The sequence below is a fragment of the Boleophthalmus pectinirostris genome, unplaced genomic scaffold, assembly GCF_026225935.1.
Source record: "Boleophthalmus pectinirostris isolate CB_2022bp ecotype Guang Dong unplaced genomic scaffold, ASM2622593v1 HiC_scaffold_2825, whole genome shotgun sequence".
In the NCBI taxonomy this organism is placed as follows: Eukaryota; Metazoa; Chordata; class Actinopteri; order Gobiiformes; family Gobiidae; genus Boleophthalmus; species Boleophthalmus pectinirostris.
In genome coordinates, this window is record NW_026571290.1 from 679,311 (window position 1) to 685,656 (window position 6,346).

Genomic DNA, 6,346 nt, shown 5'->3' on the forward strand with positions numbered 1-6,346 from the left:
CTGTCGGCCGGGACGGACGGACTCGTGCGAGTCTGGAGCAGAAGGAGCGACGCGGAAGGGCATCTGAGAGAAAACGGTTCAAGTGACAAATAAAGAGTTCAAGATTAGAGCTGAGGCGGGTCGGGGTCAGACTCTGGGCTTCAGACGTTTCTCTACAGAACATCTCTGTTTCTCAAATGTTTCTTGCCTCGGGTCGATTCACAAACATCACAGTTCAGTTTGTTCCTCAGTTTTCACGTCACAGTTTGGTTCATGTTCAGTTCAGTTTGGAAACAAAATGTAAAACATTTGTGTTTTTATTAAACCAACAATTAGTTTGACCTTTATACAAACGGAAAATAAAATAAATGCAAAGTGCTGCTTGGTAAAACTAATAAGTTCAATAAAATATTCTCAAATAAGCAACAAATGTTTGAAATATTAAAAATAAATTCTTTGTAAACAATAAACAAAACTTTTCAAAAGGTAAAGTGCAGCACAAACAGATCCACATGAACTTTTACTCAATCTGCAGATTTGTGGCCAGAAAAAAAAAGTGTCCACAGAATCTGCAGAAAGAGCAGATCTGCTGCAGGAGAGTTCGTGCTGGTGAAAGGTGAAACGTGAGGACCGCGGCGCGACTGTGGTTTTTCAGGATTCTTGTGGTTTGGAGGGCGGAGTCAAGTCGGGGGCAGTTGTTGTGAAGGCGTCGCTCTAACTATAAAGCGCTGCAGGAAACACTGAACCAATCACAGACGAGTTCCTCTGAATATTAAAGAGCCGAGTCTCTGTGGAGCTGCACATGTAAAGGACCAATGTAAACACACTCACCAGACCTGCACCGAACCCAACGCCCCGACTACATGAACCGTCACACTCCTAGTGTTTATACAGTGATACTGGTTCAAAGTGGTTAAAGCTGCAGAGGCAGAAAACTCAGTGATCGGGTTTTTAAAAGATGGACTTGATGCATCATTAATAAAGATGCTTTTTTTAATGGACCCATATGGATTAATTCATCTTCTTTTTACAGTTTGAGTAACTCCAGAAGTCAGAATGTCCTGTGCAACATTTATCCATCATGATATTATCAAGTTTCTCAGAAACATTCATGACTGAACCAGTTTAAATAAAACTCCCAAAGTTCACAGAATCTTTCATGAACAAACTCCTGGCAGCTCCTCCACTGTGACCACGACTGTGGTTTATGATCCTCGAGTGACGTCTGTTCACAGAAGAGACGGAGCTGACACACGACACACGACACACGACACACGTCACACGACACACGACACACGACACACGTCACACGTCACACCTGCTGTGTGACCTCAGTTGTCCTGGACAGAAAAGGCACTTTAATCTTTAATTTATTTTAACTTTCTCATTTTAAAGAACTTTTATTGTGGCCGTTTTATCTTCTGTCAGTATTTTAAGTTCTGGGGCCCACACTCGGCCCTCACACGATGTGTTTTTGTTGTCAGTTCCCAGAGTGAAGTGTGAGTTTGGTAAGAAGCTTTTCAGTTTTATGCTCCTTCAGGAACTTTTTACAAAATGATTTGAAGTTGAAGGAGCTTGTCTCCTTAGAATCTTTTAAACAGATTTTAACAAACACAGATCTGGAATCTTCTGGGTGTAATTGTTTTAATGATCTTTGAATTTGTGTTGATTGTTCTGTTTTACTGAATGTTTTGTATGTTTGTTTTTATATGTTTTGAAACTGCTCTTGAAAAAGAGATTTTTAATCTCAATGAGACTTTTTTCCTGGTTAAATAAATAAATTAATATTTTTTAAACTGCCGATTGTAGTTGTTTTTTATTGTGTATTAAAAGTCGGGGTTGGTTCCACCTCCAGCTGCTCATCTCCAGTTTTCTTCCAGTAAAACAAACAGATGAAATGTTGTGACCTTTGACCTTTGGCCTCAGTTTGTTGGGGCGACTCGTCCAGAACAACATGGACACATGAGGAAAGAGGCGTCCCCAGAGCTGCTGCTGCACCGAGACTCTGCAGGGCCCCTCCCCATCAAACCATCCAACACTCTGTCTTTGTTCTGCTAAAGTGTCACTGTGGAACATTCCACTGAGTCCATGTTCAGACTTTTGCTCTCTGTGTTGACCTCCCCGTGCACATTCACCCACTTCTGCTTTAAGATGGAACATCTCCAACTGATGGGACTGATGTGCAACAGATGAGAACAGGACACAGTGACACTTGTTTTTCTTGAAGCAGAACTTCAGTGTCCAGTCCAAACTGAGGCTGTTGGAGGAACTGAACACAGCCCAAGTCTGATGTTTGTCCTGACGAGACCCGAGTGACTCTTCATTTACAAAGCCACACTGAGGAACCTTCTGGGTTCCCTTTGTAAAGATTGTAAAAGTGTGTTTTTCTTGACAGATGCAGATGGTTTTCTAATGTGACTCTTTGTGATTTGTGTGTTTTGTGTTGTTGTGTTGCTGCTCCTTGGACACGTGTCTCTTGAAAAAGAGCTTCTGAATCTCAGTGGGACGTCCTGGTTCAATAAAGGTCAAATCAAATCAAGTGTTTCCTCACACGCAGCCAAAATGAGCCGTTTGTTTGTGTCAGTGGAAGTTGATGATGGGCCTCCTGAGGACCTTCACTTGTTTGTAAAGACGATGTGTCTGATCACATCAGTGTCTCCGCTTCACTCAAGTGAAGAGACGCCACACACTCTTTTTTACACTAAATGTCTTCAGTCCAGGAACAATTCATATAAAAGGCCACGACTTCTTTGTGAAGTTTAGGCTTCTTTTTGATTTGTGGCTTTGGAGACAAACTTGTTCCCAGAATGTTTGATTTGACTGAAAGTGTCACAGCTGTAGACAAACTCACACAAACAAGACACAAAAACCACCGGAGTCGACTCAGGAGTTGAATAAACTTCAACAGAATCTGAAAGCTTTATAATCCAGGCAGCTCTGGAAAATGGAACAACAGATGTAGAACAAGGCAGATTATTGTCCACATATGTCCACAATAGAACTGGGACAGTTTCTGTCAATAAAACACTAAAGAACATTTCAGGGAAAAAGAAAAAGTGTTTCTGAATCCAAGAATGGTTTAGTGGGTGTAGAGTCCCACATCTTCTCTCCCTGTTTCACTCTTGGAACATTTTCTTCACTGGTTTAAAAATGTTTAAGGATTATTTTAAAATATGTTAAAAATGTCAGAATTTTGTAGAATTTGCAAAAACTGCTAAAAATTCTGACACTGACCAAAGTCAAGTCCAGGTAAAGTCCCAGTTTGTCAGAGATCATCAGTGACTCTGTCTGAAGGAGACTCTGTGGACACAACATCAGGAGGAGCTCAGGTCGACCAGAGTCACAGAGGAACCTTCAGTCCACAGTCTAAACCCTGGAAACAGAGGCTCAGAGAAGAACGAGGAGAAGGTGTGGATGTGGAACAGTTCTTCATCAGAGGAGATCTGATAGAAGGACAGAGCTCCAGCCTCAGAGTCCAGGAACACGCCCACTCTGCCCGAGGACACGCCCACTCTGCCCGAGGACACGCCCACTCTGCCTGAGAACATGCACCTTTTACCAGAGGACACGCCCCCTGAGGAGCTGAGCCAATAATAGACTGCTGTTTCCTCTGTGTTGTGGTGGGCAGAGCACTTTCCTTTGTGGATCTCCAGACTCCAGGAGTGATCATTGTTTCCAAACCACTCTCTCTTCCTCCTCTTCGTCTGATCTTTCTGTAACTCGCTGCTATACAAACCCACTCCCCGCTCCAGTTCACCTCCCAGTAACAGCGCCCCCTCAGGCCAGTGCAGCTCAGGACCTGATAGTGTGAGTCTGTGAACCTGTCCACATGATCTTCATACTTCTGCTTCTCGTTCACTCGTGTCACAGTTCGATGGTGGTCAGACATCCTCAGGCGTCTGTGAGCTGAGTTTGGGTCCAGAGAGACGTCACAGGAGTCTGAAACACAAACATGTGAATGTGAGGAGAATGTTCATGTGTGAAAGCATCAGTGGACGTAGAGCTGGAGGCGTTTACAGGAGCCACAAAGAGTTTAGTCCAGGAGTGGGTAAACTACGGCCTGGGGGCAGTATGGGGCCCTTTAAACCTTTTAGTCCGACCCGCCGAACTTGAATAAATTATAATAATAAACCTTGTTACTGTTTTATTTTTCCTGCATTTCCAGTGTTTCCCAGTAGATGGCGCACTACATATACATTGACCTTTGTTGAGGTGCGGCATTTTATGTTGCATTCATGTGGTTGGAGTTGTTTTTCCTACATGTGAATTTTCCCAGTGGAAAAGTAATTTTTCCGATCATTCCGACACGACATGAACACATCCTGAGAATCACCACAACAAACTAACTCCAGACTTTGATGCGCTGGAGAAAAAGAAACACAACAACACTGTTCCACTGAAATAAAAAGTGAGTTTCTCTGCTGTTATGTAAAAAATACATTTACGTGTTACATGTCCTTTCTGTTAAGTTGTGCACGTGAGTGATGTGCAGGTGCACATACGTTCTCATTGAATGCGTATACATGCACATCAGTATTCCAGTTATTAGCCATATCCCGGTTATAGCAGTATTTGGAATACTGCGTTTACTTGCACGCTGAGAAACCGGGACACTCATGTCCCTGTGACACGATCAAATGGAGTTTTGAGCTCTTTTAGCGTCGGAAGCTCGGGAGGTGAGGAGCTCTGATCCACTGCACAAAACAAAACCCAACGTCTCCAAACATTGTACAAGTTACACACTCAAACTCAACTTTACAACATAAAAACCAGAACCACATCAGCCCGTTGGATAATATAATTCAGCTTTGATCACACATTGTTTATGTTTTACAGAAAAAACACTTTAAAATGCATGGCTAAAACTGTTAGCGCTGATAAAAATAGTTGTTTCCTTGTGTTTGATGTGGTTCAGTTTCTGTTGGACTAAAGGACACGACTCAGTGGAATATGAGTGTTCTCCCTGTGACAGAGGATGATGATGATGATGATGATGGTGATGATGATGGTGAGTCTGTTCTGTGTTTGTGTCGTTGGAGATATTTCATGTTTATCTTTTCAGTGATCAGACGAGTGCAGGTTTAGTTCACTCATTTCACTCATTTATAGTCACTTTATTTATGTCGCTACTGTTGTGATGAAAAGACTGAGACGTGTTTGTCTTTTGGAACCTGATGGTCACTGAGACACTGATGTTCATGTAAATGCACTCATTATGAACAATGCACCAGATCAAATAGAAGTCGTCTCTTCAGACTGACACACTGACACTGTTCTTTCCTTGTGTTGGTCGTTGTTGAGTTTTGGAGACGCACATTGAACAGAAGTAGAAGGTAAGTACAGTCAAGTCTCAAAAGCTCTAGAAAATGGGTTGAACCTGACATCGCCTGCCATACTTTTTATTTGTGTTTTTTTGTTAACTGTGACCCTGAGGACCAATAATTGGAGGATCTGCTCTTCCGGAAATATCACGAATAAAAATTGTGGCCATTTTAGTGTCGGTAACCTTCATTTTGTGATAGAAAATTTTGAAAAAAAGAAAAATTCCTCAAATCCTCAGTGGATTGGGTAAACTGTCTACAAATACATTCCAGATGCAAAGAACACATGTGGTGACAACATTCAGTGAAAAACATATTCATAAAACACATTTCTACATGATTTTGGCTCAATTTAATGCCAAAAAATAAGGCATTTTTTTCACTTTTTTCCAATTTTACTTCATTGGCAATCAACTATTCCCCCAAGTTTTGACATCAGCCAATATGCCATTCTTTTCTTCAAACAGTATAGTCATTCCACAGAAAAAAAAATTAAAATCCAACCAAAATCAATGGATCTGTGATGATTTCTTTACCATCAACAGGCCCAGAACCTCAGTAGAATGTGAGGCTCCTCAACGATCCATAAGACACACTGGATATTTAACATGGTTGTTAATGTCCACATTATTAAACATTATGGTCCCTCGCTCCACCTTGTTCACAAATTTAAAAAGTCAACGCCAAAGCAAAAGGCACCAACTGTTCACCAAGAAACACCTTCCACTGCAAAGACCAAGACGTGATGTTTGTGTAAAACCACAAGAACAAGAAAGTGCAGCTCAGTCTGTTTGTCTTCTGCTCCTCTACATTAACAAATGGGATTTTGTTTTGTTGTTGCTCCACATACAAAATGTTCTCTGTAAACTCAGGATGATTTCTTAGTCAGACAAATGTTTCCTTTTTGGTTCTTCCTGTGGATCAATCCTGCCCATCACCTTCACCTTTCACTATTTTTCAATTCAGTTTGAACGGAGGTTTGAGTCACACACATCTGATTCACTTTTGCATCTATGAAGTTCACAAACACTTTTCTTGAGTTGTTT